Source organism: Lithobates pipiens, unplaced genomic scaffold (genome assembly GCF_037356315.1).
Source record: "Lithobates pipiens isolate NorthernLeopardFrog02 unplaced genomic scaffold, aLitPip1_a1.2 Scaffold_23, whole genome shotgun sequence".
Classification (NCBI taxonomy): domain Eukaryota; kingdom Metazoa; phylum Chordata; class Amphibia; order Anura; family Ranidae; genus Lithobates; species Lithobates pipiens.
The window spans coordinates 266,941,253-266,963,775 of record NW_027507785.1 but is presented as its reverse complement, the minus strand read 5'-3'; the positions used below and the strand labels follow the sequence as shown (position 1 = coordinate 266,963,775).

The following is a 22,523-nucleotide window of genomic DNA, read 5'->3' as shown; positions in this document are numbered from 1 at the left end:
GGATTTTTATTCCATGCATGGCTCTGTGCTGTGATGTGTTGCATTTAAATGCAGCATGCTTAATTTTCACAATGCAACGTATCAACTGAACCTATTGGAAACCATGGATTATGGCTGATTATTGCATTTGGACCAGTGTTGAGCAACGCCGCCCAATTCATATGTTGTGAATGGGTCCTAAATGAATTGCTTAATTAAATAAGAGCCTGTGCTGAATGCATGATAAGACATCTTTGTTTTGCATGGAACAGGTCAGGTTGACCTATTCACAAATACACCTACGCTCCTGAAAGATCATTGTACTGATACATGGATGAAGGACGATATTACTGGTGTAATCTGTCATGCCGCAAACCTAATCAGGGCTACCAGGCTTTAATTAAATTAAAACTTATTAAAATACAGGTCCTGATTAATCTGATGTGTATCAAAAGAAAAACGCACCCATTTTTACTTCATCTAAAAAGCCTGGTACACACACGATAAGACTATCAGACAAATTATCTTTATTTTTTATTTTTTCTGCATTCTAGTCTCTAGTTGAAAAAGAGGTTACTCAAATTCTTGCAAAATAGAATACAACTTCGGAAGTGATGTAATGTATTCTTTCTGAGCATGTGTAGTCTTCCTCTTCCAATTTTTTTCTGTTGAAAATTCTACTGATTAATTGAAAATCCTACATTCTGGTATTGTACGAGAACTTTTTTTGTGTTCGTCTGTTTTGGATAAATTCAGATGAACTGTCATGATCAGCTCTTAAAAGCGATCAAATGATCGTAGGATTGCTGGCGCTGTTTGTCTACACGTCAGCCCAGTGCAGTGATCAATAGGTCCCATGTAAGCTGGAAGGATGAAAATATTAGCACAAATGTTTACATGTGCACAGCGTCAAGTACACAATCTTTACGCAGGACTCTGCAAACAGTTTCTTCTGTTTTCATTCATGGGGCCATACGCTACACACCAAAACAGGGCCCATAAAATACAGTAGTGCAGCATTCAGATTGGTATAAATTACAGAAAGCAGATAATTCTGCACCTATATGGAGTAGTCCTTATAGAGGCCAATTCATTAGTGCCATGTGTTACACAAAATACAGTAAAACCTTGGATTGCGGGCATAATTTGTTCCGGAAACATGCTTATAATCCAAAGCACTTGTATATCAAAAGCAAACTTCTCCATAATAAATAATAACTCAAATGATTCGTTCCACAACCATTTATTCATAGGGCCTTCAGTTTATAGTCCATATAAAAAGATTATAGCAATATGATAGATTGGGTAACCATAAAATGTCCATCCACAAATGGAAGCCTCCACAAGGGGATTAGAAGCAAAATCCAGCAGGAGCTCCAGAGTATAAAAGAGACGAGAGGCTCCTATAAGTGAAGCAATATGTTGCACCTTCATTAAATGTAACCATATTGCTACACTTAGAGGCGCCTCTCCTCTTTTAGGGCCCTTTCACATGTGCGGACCGTTTGTCTGTTATTTCATCCATCCGTTTACGGATTAAAACGACATCAATGCATCTCTATGGGATGATCATCCCCTAGCTCTGTTTTTTGTGACGGAGGAAAACCCTATTTTTCCATCTGCCATCGGATGAAAATGGAGAAGACGGTCCGTTTTCATCCGTTCCCCCCATAGAGGAAAGCAGAGATCTGACCGGTCAGTTTCTGCACAGTGTGCAGAGATGGACTAGTCATCCGCCGGCTCAGCGGGTATCAATGGAGTGATGTCCAAAAACAATTCCTCCCGGGATCCGCACGTGTGAAAGAGGCCTTATATTCAGTTGTGACATGACGCTACTTGTATATCAAGACATTGCTTGTATATCAAGTCAAAATTTATAAAAAAATGTTGCTTGTCTTACAAAACGCTCTCAAACCAAGTTACTCTCAAACCAAGGTTTTAGTGTAGAGGGGATGTGGACAGAACATGGATAATACTAACACAGATAAGAGTGCTTCAGAGACATGAGGGTTTTATCTGTGTTCTTTGCTCCAGGCTGTATATGTAACAGATTTGCTGTGTACTGTATGAATGGAAGCTTTTAGTTAAAGGGCATATGATTGTCCAAAAATATGGGCATGTCGGTGTATTCTCACATTCCGTATTTATCTCTAAACCCCTAGTGTCTGACAGCGTCTTTTAGCAGGACTTGTGATGTTGTCAGCATCTCACATGCTGGTAATTTTGTGCTGCAGGTACTCTGCATTACAGGGCCATTTTCACACATTCCAAAAATAAATTTTAATTTTGCGAACACGAGGTGTTGAATGGCCCTGTTTCAACTCCAAATACAAACGTCTATAATAAACATGAAATAGATAAGCTTGTATAAAAAGTGGATGAACAGGCTGGTAACCAGTTACTTACCATTCCAAAAAAGAAAAAAAAAAAAACAGTTTCCCAGCAGTTGCCATGGCTGTTTTTTTTTGTGAAGGTCTTACAATCAGTGTTAATTTTGTCAACTAAAATAGTTTCGTTAAAAAAATTAATACTATTTTAGTCGACAAAATTAATATTTAGTGGACTAAAATAAGACCAAGCCCTGGTTCACGTTTAAGCTACTTTGAAATCGCGCTACTTCACTTGATGTAGCGCAATTTCAAAGTAGCTTAAATGTGAACCAGGGCTTAGACGTATTTTAGTCGACTAAAATAGTATTCATTTTGTCAACTAAAATATTTTAGTCAACAAAATTAACACAGATTGCAAGACCTTCACAGAAAAACAGCCATTGCAACTGCCGTGAAACAGTTTTTTTTTTTCTAAGTAGCAAAGTCAGTGCGATTTCAGGTGCTACTTGATGGACATCTGTGTGTCTTCATACACAGATGTCTATTAATGTCGCACCTGAAATCGGCAAAAGTAGTGCAGAAACTACTTTTGCAAATTGGTGCGGCGCCGCAAAATCTGTGTCACACCAATTCGAACAGTGCCATTGCCGCCAATAGGCTGCGACTTGTCATGGGATTTTATCTCTCAAATCGCATTACAAATCCAATGTGAACCTAGGCTAAAACGAAAATGGCATTTTAGTCAAACGACTAGGACTAAAACCAAGTTGAAATTTATATCACAACCACTAAATCTGTGTCTGTAGTGCATGTTCAAACATTAATACCATAAATAATAAACATGTTGTTAGATTTTTACTCCAGGAGTATATAATGTTTGGCAGTTCTAAAGAAATAATGCATTAAAATTTAATTAAGTAAACCCATTCGATTTTAGTTGACTAAAATATGACTAAAAGTAAAATGGCATTTTAGTCAAAAGACTATAGCTAAATCAAAATTTGATGTCAAAATTACACTGCTTACAATTAGTTTTTTGGGGGAAGACCTGACTGTTGCTTCAGACTCTTCAAACTCAATACAACTTTCTTTTCCTTCATTATATACTGAATGGGAAAATGTTATAACCTACATTAGGTTTTCATTGCTTTCTAAGTCCCAGTTAGGTCATTTTCCCATCTCTTCGTGTCCCTTTGACCACATAGGAAGCTCAAGGGGAAAGTGCAACCTGGACCAGTGCTATAATTGCTTTGGGATGCCTTTACTTTGTGTCCCATTACTACACATGAAGTAACGGGAGATCTCCACAGGGAGGATCTAAGCCGGCGGTTCTCAACTCCTGTCCTCAGGACCCACTAACAGGCCAGATTTTACGTATTACCTTGGGGAGATGCAGACTAGAATACTGAAATAACTGAGCAGCAAATTATATCACCTGTGATGTATTTCAGTTATCTTGCAAACCTGGCCTGTTGGGTGTTTTCACACTGAGGCGCTTGAAAACTGCCAGTTAAATGTAACAGAACATCCCACACTCCGCTTAAAGAGGAAGTAAACCCTGATGAGTTTACTTCCTCTTTCATTCCTTGCAAATGCAAAGCATAATGGACTACTATGCATTGCATAGTAGTCCATTATGTGTCACTTACCTGACACAGGAGCCAGCGAAGTCACCGCTGTCCCCTGTAGTCCGGCGCATCCATCTTCTCGTGGGTTCTCGCAGCTCCGCCGCTGTCATTCGGCGAAGCCGCGATGACGTCACTCCCGCGCATGCGCACAAGAGCCAACACGCGCGGCATCTTCGTCATTGACGATGCGGCGCTCAGTGCACTTGCACGCCGCTGTCTACGGCGCATGTGCCATAGACAGCGGTGCCTATCTTCGGGCAAATATCTCCTAAACCGTATAGGTTTAGGAGCTATTTCTTGGACCTACAGGTAAGCCTTAATCTAGGCTTACCTGTAGGTCAAATGGTTTGTAAGGGTTTACAACCACTTTAAGTGCTACCGTCATATACCGCTTCTTCCAGTCTGAATATAGATATTACAGCCACTTGCAACCAAGAACTAGGCAGTACTTGTTTTGGCTGCTGAACTGGAACATGAACTGTTTATTTGAAGACAGATACAGAGATATAACTCAGAGGACAATCCCCTCCTCCTTTGCATAATGACACAGGGTGGAGTAAACTTTAAGTTCAGGTGTATGTACAATGGAACTTGTCTTCATATATTCTTGAGGGATATTATTCAGAAATATTACTGTCCCAAGCACCTTCATTCCTTCAGCACAAATCGCACATATAGAATCCAGGACAACGGTGTTAAAAGGAAATGCTGAGTCTGGTTTGGTTGTACGGTGAGTCGGGTTAAATCGACCCAGCTAGGGTTCTCGGTCACCCTGTGCCCCTAATAGACTCAGGGTTACTTACTCATGGAAGGGGCTGGGGGAGCTGGACAAGGAGCTTCCAGTGCTCTCCAAAGTAAGCTTGGTTCCACAAGCCCCCTGCCCAAGGTTACTCCCATCACAAAAACGCAGAGCTTTTTTAAAGGTGTTTTTAAGGCACTTCCCATTCAATTCAGTAGAGATGGGACTTTTTTTTTTTTTTTTTTTTTTTTTTCAGCACTCCAAACATGCTGCAATTGTCAGACCTGACGGGATTAACGCTCGCCATTTAAATGTATATTTATAATGAGACTAAATTGGTGGTAACACGCCAAGCCAGAACATAAAGGAATTTGGTAGGTGGGTAGAAAAAAATAAAAAGTCATGAATGGTACAAAAGTCATATTCTTATGATTCAACTCAAACGATAAGAGCGTGTGTGGTGGTTCACAGCAGTGTGCGGTACTATCTGACTGAGAACAGCACAGTGATGAAACACTGAGCTTGGTGGATTGCACTGTTTCCTTCTTCTTTGTTTAAAAAAAAAAAAAAAAAACTTTGAGATGTCACATAGATATCTCATAAAGTTCAAATGCCAGCCACACAGTGCAAAGCAGTGGATTGCCTTGTGCTGCACTAAAAAGAAAAAAAACTTCATGCAGCATTTTTTTTCAGCGCACCATGCAACGCACTGGTGTGAATCGGGCACATAAGAGAAGAAGCATTTTGCCTTGTCCATGTGGCGGGACTGCGCTGGAATAGCTGGTTTGAACCAGCCCGAATGTTTGTTTGTTTTACTTATGTATTAGTTCTGTATTGTTGTGTTCGTTATGTATTGCTATGTTCTGAAAAGGCCCTGTTTCGTCACATTTGGCGACTCATCACATTTGGCTACCCGCTGGACTGCGCATGCGCGACGCCACCATATGCGTTCCACCCCTGAGTCCAAATTCAAGCCCTACCATCCAAGTGGACATAGCGTTAGATTATAATTATGCCGAGCAAAGCGAGGCTGTGCCCGAAGCATGGCGAGCGCCCCTGTGTTTGAACGCATATGGCAGCATCGCGCATCCGCACTCCAGTGGGTAGCAAAATGTGATGGGTAGCCGAATGTGACGTGACAGCCCCCTAGCTCATGAAGGTCGCCTCATTTAGCCTTTTACCCTTTGTTCTGTTTCCAGAGTTATGAGCGCCAAATCTTCCACTTTACCAAGGGTCTCCCTAGTTCTGGTATCCTACCAGCTGACACCTCTTGTGATTGATTTGCAGCTTGTGCTGTGGTTTGGCAACTAAGAATGATGTGATGTGGTGGTGGTGTAGTTGTTTTTACATGCGTCGTTGTCCACACCTTTCTCTTGTCTAAATAGCAAAAGAATTTACACTGATACCTGTGCATTGTTTTTCTTTCATTTTACTTTACCCTCCACATTCCACACAAGCCGTGCAATGCTCTGCAGCAGCCAAAGTACAGCTGGCAGTGATAACAGAACGTGATAAATGGACGCGGCTTTACACAAATGTTGTATTAAATAAACCAAATCATTGTAAAATACTTGGCAGAAACAGTTACTAATAACATTTTGTACAGGTGTCGCATACAGACCAAAGAATATATTTAATAAGCACCCATCACCAACTCACCCAGGAGTAGAGCTAGACCCTAAAGGGCCCATTTACCTCTTTGTGGTGTGTTTTGCCCTGCTTTAACCACCTCAATACTGGGCATCTACACCCCCTTCCTACCCAAGCCAATTTTCAGCTTTCAGCGCTGTCGCGGTTTACGTTCTGACAGATCCGGTCTTTCTGCTATGCAGGAAGAGGGGTCTGTGAATTTCCCCAGTCACACAGTCCCCCATACAGTTGGTAATCACAGTGAGAGAACACATTTAACCCCTAAATCGCCCCTAGTGTTAAAGTGGAGGGCCACCCAAAAAAAAAATGCATTAATAAAATAAAAACAAAAAACAAAAATTCACTTACCTGAAACGCTGTTGCTAGGCAGTGTTCCTAATCTGCCTCTTCCTATTCCGTGGCGCTTCCTCCTCTTCAGTGAGCGGCCCCGTTGAATTCTGGGACGTGTGTGTGTGAGTCCCAGAAAACAATGGGGCCATTCACAAAGCGCCGCGTGACTCGCCCAACGGGCAGTGAAGCCGCAACGATGGAGGTGCCGGCAGCCGATCCAATGGACGGATCGGCCTCGGGGTGGCCGACATCGCGGGATCGTTGGACAGGTAAGTGTTCTTATTAAAAGTCAGCAGCTACAGTGTTTGTAGCTGCTGACTTTTAAAAACAAAAAACATTAAAAACTAAAAAAATTTATTGGCCGGAACGCCCCTTTAACCCCTTGCCTGCCAGTGTCTTTAGTACAATAACAGTGCATATTTTTAGCACTGATTACTGTAATAATGTCTCTGGTTCCCAAAAGTGTCAAAAATTGTCAGTTAGCTGTCCGATCTGTCCACCGTATTCTGGCTAAAAATCACTGATCACTGCCATTACTAGTGAAAATATAAATAATAAAAATGCCATAAATGTATTCTCTAATTTGTAGATGCTATAACTTTTGCACAAACCAATCAATATATGTTTTTCTTTTTACCAAAAATATGTAGAAGAATACATACTGGCACAAACTGATGAAGAAATTGAGTTTTTTTTTTTTTTTTACATTTTTTTGGGGGATATTTATTATAACAAAAAAAAAAAAAAAAAAAAATATTATATATATATATATATATATATATATATATATATATATATATATATATATATATATATATAAAATTTTCTTTTTTTTCCGCCAAATTGTCTTTTTTTGTTTATAGCGCAAAAAATAAATAAACACACCACCAAAAGAAAGCTCTATTTGTGGGGAAAAAAAATGACATAAATTTTGTTTGGGTATGTCATCACACGGGCACTGGCAGGTGGTACTGATTGGCAGATAGGAGGCATATGTGCCTCCATCTTCTTCGGGACCAATGTCCCTTGAACATAAGCTTGTAATCTGCTTTTTTTTTCTCGCAGCGTGAGGAGGGAAAAAAAAAACGATTACTGAGCTTTTGTTTACACATGTGATCAGCTGTCATTGGCTGACAGCTGACCACGTGGTTAGGGGCCGGGATCGGCCCCTTACTCGGATCGGTGATCACCTGAGTCTCGGTGATCACAGCGTGCGCCACGCGCACCCTGCAGGGCGCACGCGGGGAGCGCCCATAGGGGAGGATGTCCTATGACGGGCTCCCAGAAAAAATGAGGTCCGCGCTGTAGTCGACATTCGGCTATAGCGCAGACTTTAAGTGGTTAAAGATAAAAGGCAAAACATTTGTGTATAGAATAGGGTTGCACTGATACCGGTGTTGGTGCCGATAATGAGCGTTTTGCATGAGTACTCCTACTCGTGCAAATGCTCCGATACCTGAAACCGATACCTTTGCATTGCGATTTGAGCCCATACAGAATGAGTGGGCACAAATTGCACTGCAAAGACTCGCATGTGATTTGAACAGGAATTCGGTGCACTTCCTGTCCAAATCACGTGGTTTCCCCCACCGCTCCTATGGGAGCCCAGGCTTGTCAAGTGACTTCAGCCTGGGCTCGTATAGGAGCAGTGCGGGAAACAACATGCAATTCGGACAGGAGCTGCATTGCACTCCTAATGAAATCGCTTGTGATTATTTGCATTCATTTTCTTTAAAGCTCAAATCGCACTGCAAAGGTATCAGTGAGTACTTGAGCATAAGTACCTGCAAATAAAAAAGATGGTATTGCTGCAATCTTAGTATAGGTATAAAAACATTATAATTACCCCTTTTTTATAAGTGATCACATAACCTTTGTTCTCAACTGTAGTAAAGAGCTCAGAGTTGGAGGAGGAGCAACGGCAGTACACTAGTCCTCCTAGTGAATGACTTGCAAAGGGGGCGTGTCAGCACAAGTCTGATCATTGGATTGGCTCCCAGCACAGCTAGAAAACTGACCACACTGTGTTATCATGCCCAGTGTGGTCAGTTTGAATAGGAAAGCAGAGGGACTGGCAGCTACACCAGAGATTTCACATAAAGGAAGCAATACAAAGAGAGCGGGTTACTTAAAGAGGAGGGCCGGTTATACAAAAAAAAAAAAAATAAAATCAGCAGCTGCAAACACTGCAGCTGCTGACTTAATCAACACACTCACCTGTCCAGGGTGCCCGCGATGTCGGCCGCCCGAGGCCGACCCATCCCTCGGCTCTCGGGTCCCGGTGCTGCCATTCCTTGTAAGGGAAACAGGCAGTGGAGTCTTACGGCTTCACTGCCCGTTTCCTACTGCGCATGCGCGAGTCCCGCAGCTACTGCGCATGCGCGAGTCCCGCAGCGCTTTCTGAATGGGACGCGCTGTGTTCTGGAACACACAGTTCCCAGAACACAGCGCGACTCATTACCCAGAAGACGCCGCGACGAAGACAGAAGACAGAAGATCTTCGCGGAGGAGGAAGAGGAAGATTAGGAGAAAGTGCCTAGCAACAGGCATTTCTGGTAAGTAAAAAAAAAAAAAATTTTCATTTTTTTTTTTTTTTTTTATATTTTTTTGTAATTTTTAATATTTTTTTTGTTTTCAGGGTGGCCCTCCACTTTAACACAAGTACATGGTACATCAGGCACATATCAAGAAAAGGCATAGTTGGCTTCACATACTCTTTTTAAAGCAGCTCATTAAAATCGATGAGCCGTCAATGCCCCACAATGTCCTGAAAATTAGACGTGTGATAACATGTTGTAACTCACCGAAATGCATTATGGTGCATTGCGGCAATGCATGTGTGTCGCCTTACTTTGTTGGGCTAGAAATCCAAAATGAATGGCACAGCAATGTGTGTAAGGCATTTTACCCCAACGCAGTCTTCTAAATGAGCCCTCAAAGATTTGACTCCTAGTGACAAGTGTGGTTTGAGAGGGTTAAAATTTCGAAAGCGTTTTTGTTTTTACATCTGGGGTTTATTAAGTTAATGGATGGTTCCATTTTATAGCCATTCTGTAGAAACTACTTGATGCACTTTCGCCAGTTTGAGGATAAGTTAGTTAATTTGTCGGATGTTTGTCTTCAATTCTGCGCCAGGCATTAGCTGCTCGGGCAGCTTCAGATCGCTTCCTCCATCTGTGCACGGAATGAATTGGATTGATTTCGAATGAGTCAAAGAATATCATTCTCATCGGCTCCTCTTTCATTACATACAAGATTGAGGCTGCCATTAAACACTCATTTGTAAGCTACACAGATGGTGACTTCATTGTTTTAAAATTAACTCTGCGAGTACCATAGATCAGGATGGTTCTCCATCCATGTCCTTGCCCACCTGATATAGTGAACAACGTTGGAGAGTCAAATAATAGGATTGCCATTGTTATCACAGCCATCCTCATAGGCAGGATACACTTTGGGGGGGATTTACTAAAACTGGAGCACATAGAATCTGGTGCAACTGTGCATGGTAGCCAATCCGCTTCTAACTTCAACTTGTTCAATTAAGTTTTGACAATAAGACCTGGAAGCTGATTGGTTTCTATGCAGAGCTGCACCAGATTTTGCACTCTCCAGTTTTAATAAATCTCCCCACTGTCTTCCAGATGATATATTTAACCTTTGTTAGGATCAAATAGAACTTATAAAAATCCCTGTTGGCTGCCTCAAAACTATGTAATTTTTGGTAGGGTTGTACCGATACTAGTATTGGTATCGGTGCCGATGCCGAGTATTGGCACAAGTATCGGTACTCATGCAAATTCACCGATACCTGAAACCAATACTTTCAGGCTTGGCTCTTTGAGCTGTCAGTGGGTACTCCCAGTGTTAAAGAAGTCCGGTAATTGTAGCTGTCAAATTTTTTTTTAAACAAAGCAGCCGGCAATGTTTATTAACAACATTGCTCAGCCCTTAACCACTTAAATACCAGGCACTTAGACACCTTCCTGCCTAGACCAATTTTCATCTTTCAGCGCTGTCGCATTTTGAATGACAATTGCGCGGTCATGTTACACTCTACCCAAACACATTTTTTATCATTTTGTTCCCACAAATAGAGCTTTTTTTTGGTGGTATTTGATCACTCTGCGATTTTTATTTTTTGTTTAACAAATAAAAAAATAAAAAAAAAATTTTTCTTTGTTTCTGTTACTTTTTGGGTAAATAAGTACATTTTCTCCTTCAATGACGGGGCACTGATGTGGCTGCACTGATAAGGCGGCACCGATGAGATGGCACCAATGAGGTGACACGGACAGGCACTGATAGGTGCCACTGGGCACTGATACGTGGCACTGGTATGTGGCACTGAGGTGCACTCATAGGCGGCACTGATGGGTACTTATGGGTGGTAATTATGGGTGGTAGTGATAGGGGGCACTCATGGGCACTGATGGGTGGCACTGCTGGACACTGATGGGTGGCACTGATGACACTGATGGGTGGCATTGCTGGGCATCACTGATTTACACATTTTCAGATGTGTTACATGATGGTGCCAGTCAGTGCCCATTTGTGGCCACTGTTTGGCACCGATTGGGAATTTATTTGCACGCCCATGGGGTACATACCTGGCCATCCACGTTGCCCCCTTCCCTGGTGGTCCAGGCGGCTTCCCTGGTGGTCTAGTGCAAGCATCCGAGGGGAGGGCTGCACTGATAAACAATTAGCGCAGATCCCCCTGTCAGGAGAGCCGCCGATTAGCTCTCCTCTACTCGCGTCTGTCAGATGCAAGTGAGGAAAAGCCAATCAGCGGCTTTTCCTGTTTACATCGTGATCAGCAGTGATTGGACACGGCTGAAGTGGCGTCCTATGATGCCCGGTCAGGATAACTGAACCACTTCCCGTGCGTCAACCTGCTATTGACCGGGCAGGAAGTGGTTAAACACTAAAATAAAAAAGAAGCATTGTTTCTTTTTGTATATTTCTATTTCTTCATCTGCAGATCAAAGGGATGAACAAATGTTCCTCTGTTTAACCCCTTAACCTCCCTGGCGGTGATCCCGAGTCTGGCTCGGGTTGGGATTTTACTATCATAAGCGGTAACCCCGAGCCAGACTCGGGATCGCATAGCTGGATACAGGGAGAGGTTACTTGCCTTGTCCCCTGGATTCATCGATGTCCTCCGCACTGTGTGATCGAGCTGTCCTCCGCTCGATTCACACAGTGCCCTAGTGCCGCTGATCTCCGTTCCCTGCGACGTTACCACGCACGGGAGCGGAGATCGGCGCCAAATTCAAAAAAGTAAAAACACACAAAACACACACAGTACTGTAATCTTACAGATTACAGTGCTGTATAAAAAAATTGCACACCCCCTTTGTCCCTAGTGGTCTGTCCAGTGCCCTGCATGCACTTTTATATTATAAATACTGTTTTTTCTGCCTGGAATTTGGAATTGCCCATAGCAACCAAAAAGTGTCCCTTTATGTCGAAAGTGATTTTAGACCAGCTAGAAAACAGCGATAATAAATTATAATCACTTGCAGAATTGAGCGATATCGATTTGTGGGGAAATTCGACATCAAACACTAAATCTAATGACAGCAACAATTCTGCAAATGAGCAAATTTCAGTGTTTTTGGATTTGATTACATTATTGAATAATTTTTATTATTATTTATTATATTATAAACTTTATCATACCCGGGATGTCTGCTAGACTCTGGTTTGAACAGATTTAAGAGAATTATTCCTAAGAATTATAGGACTACAATATAAAACGCCAAATTTCCATGCAAAATAATTGTACCGCTTTCAGCCCCTAAAACCAGAACTAATCATACCGCCAGGGAGGTTAATAACCCTTAATTTACTCTAATCAGCCTTAATTAAATCCCTATTCTCCTCCATTTCGTTATTATTTTCCTGTGTTTTTTTTCTTTTTTTTCTTTTGTTCACGTCTATTTTATAAACGATAAACACATATATTTTTTGGGGGGTTTTTTGTTTGCTTTGTTAGTGAATATATTTACACATCTATATTAACATATATTTACACATTTCACATTGAAAAAGCACAAAATGAAAAAAAAAAAATCTATTTATTTCATTTGTAAATAACTTTTCAATGCTTTGTACCATTGCTGACAGCTGAAGTTAAAATAAAACAGTTTCTGTAGGTATCTGTAATTGGTATCGGCGAGTACTAAAAAAAAAAAAAGTATCTGTACTTGTACTCCTTGTAAAAGAAAAATGGTATGGGTGCATCCCTAATTTCTGGTGAAGAATGATTGGGGCTTGGTATATAATTATGATTACATGTGTTCTGTTTAGATCAAGGCAGTAAAACTGTCTGTTTCAATGATTTTACTTTAGATCGTAAATGCAGGAGGTGGTGGGGCATCAGTCTCTTCATTGTGGGACTGCAAAAGTAATTATAACGCATCTATGAAGGATTCACTATGCGATTTGCACAGTGAATGTTTGCCAGACATTCGTTTGTCAGTATTTTACAGCATTTGGATATCATTTAAAAAAGGGATTATTCATATGTGTAATGTGGCAGCTGATGAGCAAATCTTACGTTTTAAAGCTTAATTCCGTGTTTAATGTCCCTTTTTGAATAGTTTGTTTGGGCCAGGGTGGCCCAAATGAACGATTTACTGCACTAGCAGGTGCACTTTCTGGGCACACTGTATTTAAGCAGACCTGCACTGCATCTAAACACCAAAAACGCTATTTAATTCATTTTTAGTATTGAAATTACTTATTATAACTCCTCCATCCATGTCTCCATGCTTTATTTTGCTAAGAAATCACGTAAAACGCCCCCTAGCATTTCTAGCTGTGAGCATGTTGAGTAGGACAGGTGATTCATGTCTACATTACATAAAAAAAAAAAAAATGTTTTAAGTGAAAAAATATTTACAACTCTCTACTCATTAAGTACACATATATCAGTGCACAGAATTGGTAATTAATTAAACCTAATCATAATGTCTTTAAAATCAATGTACACAATTCATACCCATAGTTAATCAAAAAAAGAATATAACATCCAATTCATATGAACATATAGTGCATAATGAAATATGTAAAATAATGTGTTCCACGCTCAAAAAAAATATATTTTGTAAAGGTGCTTCAGTGCAAAAAGTTCTTCTCAAGCAATAGGGCCTCCAACCAGACCAGAATGATCTTAAGTTGGAGATCAAATGCACTTTATCTTTCCACAGATGGCCAACACTCTGACCATCAGACCTCTGGATAGCTCTGTGACCTCGTCAATGAGAAATGTCAATATGACCCCACAGGAAGACAGCATGCCTTCAAGCAGCGCTCACCAGCATTCATATATACGTTTTTATATATATATATATATAATATAATATATAGCGCAAATAGGGAGAAGCCTCATAGTGTAGTAAGATTAAAGATGATATTGCACATGCATTTAAATGGATAGGAACATGCGATGTACAAGAGCACGTCCACAGGACCAACCAATACGCCCCGTATGGGATGAAGTCGCATTCTAGCTCCGCCCGACGTGTTTTTCCATAATAGGAATCCTCTGGAATTGGAGAGGATTCATGTAGCCTTTACTTCCAGGAAGCCATCTGCCCTTAGCTCAGGTATACATGCAAGAGGATGTGCTTATCTGAGAAAACCCGTCCTCCCCTTTTGAAGACTCCTGGGATGTATGACATAATTTGCTTAGACCTGGAAACCAGGGAGTAACTGAAGAATGTAAATTTTTTTTAAAACCAATAAATATGATATACTTTTCTATCTATTTTCTAATGCTAGCAACATAAGGATTATAAATAGTCAATGCTGATTGAGCGTGCGTTCTGCTACATACAGTATACAGCACTTTGTTCCAGCAGTGGAATAGGAACTTCTTTTCTCACTCCTGGAACAAGAGACATAGTGGTTGGGCTGAGCACTGTTCAGCCATTCGAGAAACTTTGTATTCTGTGCATGAATACAAGCTTCCTCTAGACCTGCCTGTCTGCCTCAGCCAATCAGAGGAAGTTTTATTGTTCACTAATAGAATACAAGGCTACTTGTGAATGGCTGAGCAGCACTCAGCCTGACTCTAATTGGTCATGGAAGTTGGAAAGGAAGTTACCATCCACTGTCGGAACACAACGCTGTATACTGTATATAGTGCAGTAAGTGGTTCATTTGTGACCCAAACAAACTATTTAAAGGGGCATTAAACATGGAGTTAAACTGCATTCACACCTGAGCGTTTTCGGCCCATAAAACACTAGAACGCCTGAAAAATGCAAACGCAACAAGCAAAATCCCATTAACTTCAATGGCACCTGTTCACATCTGAGCGTTTTGTCACCAGAAGCAAAACGCCTGAAAAACCCCCTAAGTTCCAAAAAGAACATGAGCTTCTTTGGGCCAGATTACAGGCATTTTTTCTGCCTGTTACATTGGTGACCTGTACAAAATCACAGCAAAAACGCACAACTTTGAAACGCTTAGGTGTGAATACAGCCTCAGGCTTTAGCAACAGGCAAATCTTGTTTTAAAATGAAATCTCTCTATTAAATTGCATGCTAATGGGTGCATTTTCTTTAATATAGGGCGAATAGAGAGAATCCTTTTGTAAAATAAAAGCTGAGTGCTGTAAAATTGCGAGAAAAATTATTTTTTGGGGATGTTATAACCCAGGATTTTTAGTACCTTTGTGGTCAAGGAATAGCCATACAGAATATATTGGATGTTTTATTTTGTTCACCTACAAAGTGTTCAGGAACAAAATAGTAGACTGTCTTCGTATCCTAAATATTTTTTGTTGAGGCAAAGCCACTGGTCTGTTAGTGGTTGTAAAGGCAGAACATTTTTTACCTACCAGTAAGGCTCCATGCACACTGAAGCTCAAAAAAGCTATTTCTGGACGCCAGATTGCTGGCAGAAAACGCTGGTTGAAAAACCTGCTTTTAACAGCGTTTTATACTAGCGTTAATGAGCGTTAATGAGCGTTTTACAGCGTTAGCGTTAATGGGCGTTTTTTATAAAAATACACAGAGGACACTCCAAAAATCCCACAATGCATTGAAAAATAGAATGCCGAACACTAATGAACGAGCGTTAATGAGCGTTAATGAGCGTTTGTCGTTTTTTGCCGCTGAAAAACGGCACTTTGAACGCGAATTTCTGGCGTTCAGAAAAAAGCCCATAAACTCCACTGCTCATTAAAGCTGAAAAACGTCCATGTGTGCATGGACACATAGGCTAACATAGAGTGGAGTTTATGGGCTTTTACAAAAAACGCCCAAACTCCAATAAACTGCAGTTTATCAGCTTCAGTGTGCATGGAGCCTAAAAGTTAAGTCAAAAACATAACAGCTTAAATCTTCTCCCTCCCACATTCTAAGCCTGGTATAGCTACCCTGTAAAAGGAAAGATGCCTATACTTACCTATTCTGAAGTCGCTCTAATCCAGATGTGTTCCCACCAGCGTCGGCTTCAGTTTTGAGGACAGATCTGCTCTACAGCTGCAGAGCATCTGTGATAACATCACCCAAAGGCTTACTATGGGGCATCTTTCATCGGCTGTCCCTCCTCTACACTGAAGCCGGTGCTGGGACCCGATAATGTGACCGGACCAGAGAAATGTCAGAATAGGTAAGTATTGGCATTTTTTCTTTTACAGGGTATATAGAATCAGTGCTGTGGCAAGGTTGCCAATCTCCACTCCCCTTCCCTTAGGGTTAGTGTCAGGGCGCCCCCATCCCTGCAGTTAACCATTGTACTCAGAGCAGCCGCTCCTCCTGCCCACCCCTTGTCCTGGCCCTGGATAGAATAGGATTAGCGTGGAGGTGGGATCAGATTTAAGAGCTTTGTTAGGTTTGACTGATATTTCACATTAATGCATTCCCTGCATTAAAGTAAAAAAATGTCCCAGTGGTTGTATCGCCCCCTCAACCTGTGTGCCCCCCCCACCATACTTGCCTAACTTGTCCTATCTTAATCCAACACTGTGCTTAAGTGCAGAGTTGTTGCCCTCTGATCCTCTCCTCACAGGACCCAATGAGAGCAGCGGCTCCCGAGTCTGTCAATCAAATCCTGTGAGAAAGGGGCAAGGCTGAGCCGCGCTGTGTGAGTCTATGGATGGATGAACACAGCTTGGCTTGGGAACGTGCTTGCTGGTGTGCCACAATAGGAAGTGGCTTCCTATGGTGGCACACGGGGAGGAGGAGCCTAGAGCACAGGTGGGGGACCCCAGAAGAGGAGGTTCAGGGCCACTATATGCAGTACCATCGGAGCAGGTACATTTAAAATGTTTGTGCAGGTACCTCCTAGATGCCAGCTCTTCGTATCTGTCATCACCTTGTTCTGGTTGTTTAAAGTCAGTCACTTTTCATAATTTTCCTTTAACCTCTGTTTAGCTTTAAGAATGAAATGAAGAATCTGAAGCAGAGTGAGCTAATGAAAAGCAAAGAGGTCTGGAATAACATACAATCTTTATGATGAATCAGATATATAGAACTTGAAAGGGTCTGCAACAATACCAAATAGGCACAACAGTATACAGATATCTAGATATACTGAGTACCAGTTACTGTCCACCCACCCAGAGCTACCAAAAACAATGCAAGTACTGGTTGTTCATTTCAGCCCACCGCATTCCATATAGGTCACAGCGCCTTTACGGCAATGGGATTGTCACAAATTATGGCCGTTTAATTCAGAGCTCACCCACATTGTCCCCCAGCCTCTCTGTGGAAGAGATTCTGTGAACAATAGAATTTTTTTTTTCCCTGACAACTCTTACAACCGTAACACTCCCAGAAACACCTCGGAGCGTTACACGGAATATCGCTGCTGCAAACTTTGATTTATCAAACAACTCGCTTCACAGATAACAATACTAGGGGCAACTTTCTCATGGATTTTCAGAGGGCACACTTTTCATCGTATTGTCTTGTTTGCTGTAAGTTTGACATTTTTATGTGTGCTGATTTATATAGCTGTACGCCATACACAGACATACAAATTTTAATTTGAGAAGGTTGGCATGCTTAAGGGCGAGTTCACACCACATACAGTCCAGTGCATTTTTTTTATGCATCAAAAGCGCATGGAAAGTAGGTTATATGGTTTTCAATGGCATAGTTCACACCAGTGTGGTCATTTTCAGTGCGTTCCAGAAAAAAAGTAGAACATCCTGCATTTTTTCTGTACTGGAACGATGTAAAAAGCATCAAAAAACGCACCGGAACGCACCTAAATGCACCAAAAACACACTGCAACACACTTGTCCTTATTTAGGGCCAGTTCACACCAGATGCAGTTCTGTGCAGTTCCGTTTTTTTCTGCACCAATACAGTCAGTTCCGGTCAGTTTCTGCACCAGAATCTGACCTGAAACTGACCCGAAACTGACTGCATGGTGTGACCTAGAGCCATTGGAATGCATGGAAAACACTGTGCATGCATTTTTAGTGCAGAAAAAAAGCACACGGAACTGAACGGAACTGCGTCTGGTGTGAACTGACCCTTAGTAAATATAAAATGCTAAATACCTTTTCTCATCAGCCGTATATAACAGTCTTGTGATTTCTATCAGTATTCAGCCAAGCATTGGTTAAAGTTTGTGGGAGAAGTTTTCTTTCTGCTCTGACTGTCCTATGAGGCTGCATAACCCCCGACTTTCTGTCTGGACAGTGCTGATTGGCCCTGTGCTGATTGCATGCAGCCTCCCAAAAAAAAAAAAAAATAACCTCTAGCAATACACACCAAACTGAGCATGTGTAGATTGACTCCAAGGCTCGGTACTATCGGCATATGGATTGGGGACAGTGAAAGAAGGGGAGGATCAGAGAAGACAAGATCAAGCAGGCTCTTTACACAATGCAGGATTAACACCCTTGGCACAGTGAGTATAACAAGCATGCTTTACTGCATATACAGACTGATGTTACTGTTTAGTAACATTTTAAGGTGATATAGACATTAGCCGAAATAATCTAATGACCCATTTACGACATTGCCGTAAACAAGTGCAGCCTTGTGACTAGGGGAGGAACTGGCCCAGATGATCTCATGAGATACCTGGATGATGTAGGAATGCTTGACCAATCATTAATGTTTATGGGCAGCTTTAAACAAACTACTAGTAAGGCCCCTTTCACACTAACGTCCCGTTCAGGCCCGCCTGTCAGTTTTTCAGGCGGACCTGAACGGGTGCTCCATAGAGCTCTATGGAGCGCCGGATGTCAGCGGTGACATGTCCGCTGACATCCGACCCGCTCCGATCCGAAAAAGTGTGACGGAGGAAAAAGCTATTTTTCCATCCGTCTGCGGATCGGATCGGATGACGACGGGCACTGCGGTCCGTCGTCATCCGATCTCCCATAGGGGAGAGCGGCGCTGTGACAGGTCCGTCCCTGCACAGTGTGCGGAGACAGACCTGTCATCTCCCTGCTCAGCGGGGATCGGCGGAGTGATCCCCGCTGAGCAAACGGACATCCACGGGGCGGATCAGAACTGATCCGCCCCGTGTGAAAGGACCCTAAGGCAGTTTTCAGCTTGTGTGTCAATTGTTCACCCTGAAAGATACTGCCAGGCAACTAAATACTGGACAAATTATAAAAACCGTTTCCTATCACTATAGTTCCTGCCTGATATAGCTACAAATAGGACAGCTGTGCTACAACTCTCCTCCAGTCCTCGCTGGTGCAAACTCGCTAGCTTGGTGGTGCCGGCTATCTATTTACAGTATCTCACAAAAGTGAGTACACCCCTAACGTTTTTGTGAATATTTTATTATATCTTTTCATGTGACAACACTGAAGAAATTACACTTTGTTACAAAGTAATGTAGTGTACAGCTTGTATAACAGTGTAAATTTGCTGTCCCCTCAAAATAGCTCAACACACAGCCATTAATGTCTAAACCGCAGGCAACAAAAGTGAGTACACCCCTAAGTGAAAATTTCCAAATTGGGCCCAAGTAGTAATTTTCCCTCTGCTGTGTCATGTGACTCGTTAGTGTTACAAGATGTGAACGGGGAGCAGGTGTGTTAAATTTGGTGTTATCACTTTCACTCTCATACTGGTCACTGGAAGTTCAACATGGCACCTCATGTCAAAGAACTCTCTGAGAATCTGAAAAAAACTGTTGCTCTACATAAAGATGGCCTAGGCTATTAGAAGATTGCCAAGACCCTGAAACTGAGCTGCAGCACGTTGGCCAAGACCATACAATGGTTTAACAGGCCTCGCCATGGGCGACCAAAGAAGTTGAGTGCACATGTTCAGCATCATATCCAGAGGTTGTCTTTGGGAAATAGACGTATGAGTGCTGCCAGCATTGCTGCAGAGGTTGAAGGGGTGGGGGGTCAGCCTGTCAGTGCTCAGACCAAACGCCGCACACTGCATCAAATTGGTCTGCATGGCTTTCGTCCCAGAAGAAATCCTGGGCACTTACTGTCCTAAACGTAGATAACACTAGCTGCACCACCCATCCCCATAGGGCTACAGCAGCTGGTAGAGACTAATGGACTATGACAGGCTGCTGGCAGTGGGGCTGGATGGTGTGCCTGTGCCCATCAGTTGCAGCTAAAGGCTTTAGTATGCCTATCTTAAAGGTCTGCAGCTACAGTACTTGTAACTTTTATGCTCAAAAAGACATGCAAAGTTTCTCTTTAAAGTAGAACTATAGGCAATACTTTTTTTTAATTTTGGACAGAGTAAGGGAGGGTTATAACCCCTGTAACGTTTATTCTTGTGTCCCACAGGAAGTGAGAGAAAATCCCTGCATATTAAGGGAATTCCTTGGGGACCCCCAGGTCACCAGAACTAGTTTCCCTATCGGAAGATTTCCCCTCTATATTACTTTTCTGGGGACAACCCAAAATTTGGTATTTTCTTTTACTTTCAATGATAATACTAAACAGGACAGATAGAGAGGGTGAATCTCCTTAATTGGGGCACAGACAGCTGTAAAAACTGACATTATGTTCTTCTACTCTCCTCTCCTCTATCCAAAAAAAAAGATATATATATATATATTGTAATATTTGGGGGTTATTTTAGCTTAAAGGTAGAGCTTACCAGTGAGCTGAGTCCACGCCAGATATGCCGTTTTAAGGGCTTGTAGGCCCACTTTTATTAAAGAAAGAAAAGTCCGATAACAAAATAGTTGCCCACACAGGGGTTTCAGCTTTCCACAGAAATAATTTACGTAGAACCAAAAATACCAAGCCACCTGGCTCTCTTTAGCAGCACTGCTGCTCAGACTAATGCTGCAGCCCTCTCGGCTCTGTAACAGGGTTCCTGTACACCCAGTACCTCAGCACTTTTTACGGGTTTCCTTTTTTCAGCCCACAAGCTTGGACCCTCTGTCTGCTCTGACAGACCGACCTGTGCAGACATGCACACTTCTTCTCCCTTACTCGCCTGGACTCCTCGGGAGGGTGGAGCCCAGAACCATGGTGTTGGCTTTGTTTTAAGCCCAAGACCCACCTGTGCAATCATCCAGCCAGACTGCTGGCTGTTCCCAAAACCCGGTCCCAGGATTGGAGATTCCGTACTACCACAATATATAGATGCAATCTGATCTTACCTGCAAAATCCAGACGGAAGGTGGTCCTATTATTGATCTGTCTGGCCATTCGGATGGAAATGGACAGGTGGTCCATCTGACTGCCCCATAGAGGAGGGTAGGACTGTGTCTGCTCTGCATAGCAGAGAGGACTGGACTTGTCATTTTCCTGATCAGCGGACCGATCCCCCGCTGAGCAGATGGAATTAGTGCCACGGAGGCGCCCATGTCAAAGGGACCTAATTGTGTTTCAGTATCATCCCAGTGTAATCCCCTGCAGAGCTGTGCTCTGTGCCAATCAGGACTCTTTTGCTTAGCTCAGTGCTCACCTAATAAATTTTTTTCTGATTGGTGAGATTAAGAACCCTTTCACGCGGGGGCGGTGTTGGCGGTAAAGCGCCGATATTTGTCTGCGGTATAGCCATGCTGCCCCATTGATTTGGTGAAGGAGCGGATTATACACCGCTCCAAAGATGCTGCTGGCAGGACTTTTTTTTTTACCGTCCTGCCAGTGCACCGCTCCAGTCTGAAAGCCCTCGGGGCATTCACACTGGAGACACAGCAGCGGCTCTTTCAAGGCCTTCAAAGCGCCTCAGTGTGAAAGGAGTCTAAGATGTGCACTTTGCACACTTTTTCCATCAATAAAACTCCAAAAACCCAACCAAATGTATACATATAATAACAATATATTATTATGGAGTTTGTTACAAAGTATCACATTAAAGTACAAATTTAGAAGCATACTGATTATGAAAAAGGTATCACCAGTAATCATGTGTTAAAAATAATAAATGAACATTGTTAATATTATAATATATGGACATCTTTTATATTATAATATATGGACATCTTTTATATTGTAATATATGGACATCTTTTATATTATAATATATGGACATCTTTTATATTATAATATATGGACATCTTTTATATTATAATATATGGACATCTTTAATATTGGCCATATGGGCATCTTGTTGTATGGATCTCCTATTGTATATTGTATTTGACATCATCAAATGTGTCATTAGAGAAATACAGACCGTTTGAACCTTGGTTGTACTGTGGGCCAGAATGGGGCATTTTCTCTCTCTCTCTTGTTTTGTCATTACAGTGTGACTGGAGAGGAGAATGTGGATCATTGTCCCCGATGACACATTTTACAGGGAGGTGTTTGCTGACCTTGCAGCGTGTGAACTGGCTGTGTTAGATCATTGGATTCCAGTGCTTAGTGCGAGCTTTCCATTACATTGTATGTACACAGATGGAGAATGACTTGTACTATTACAAAACTATTACACTTTTGTGTTTCTA

The 22,523-nt window shown here is 42.0% G+C and overlaps 1 protein-coding gene across 9 annotated transcripts in view; it reads left to right on the top strand.

Moving 5' to 3' along the window:
- RASAL2 (RAS protein activator like 2) overlaps positions 1 to 22,523 on the top strand; it is a 468,530-nt gene that overhangs the window by 227,825 nt on the left and 218,182 nt on the right. The gene's annotated exons all lie outside the window — the stretch shown is intronic.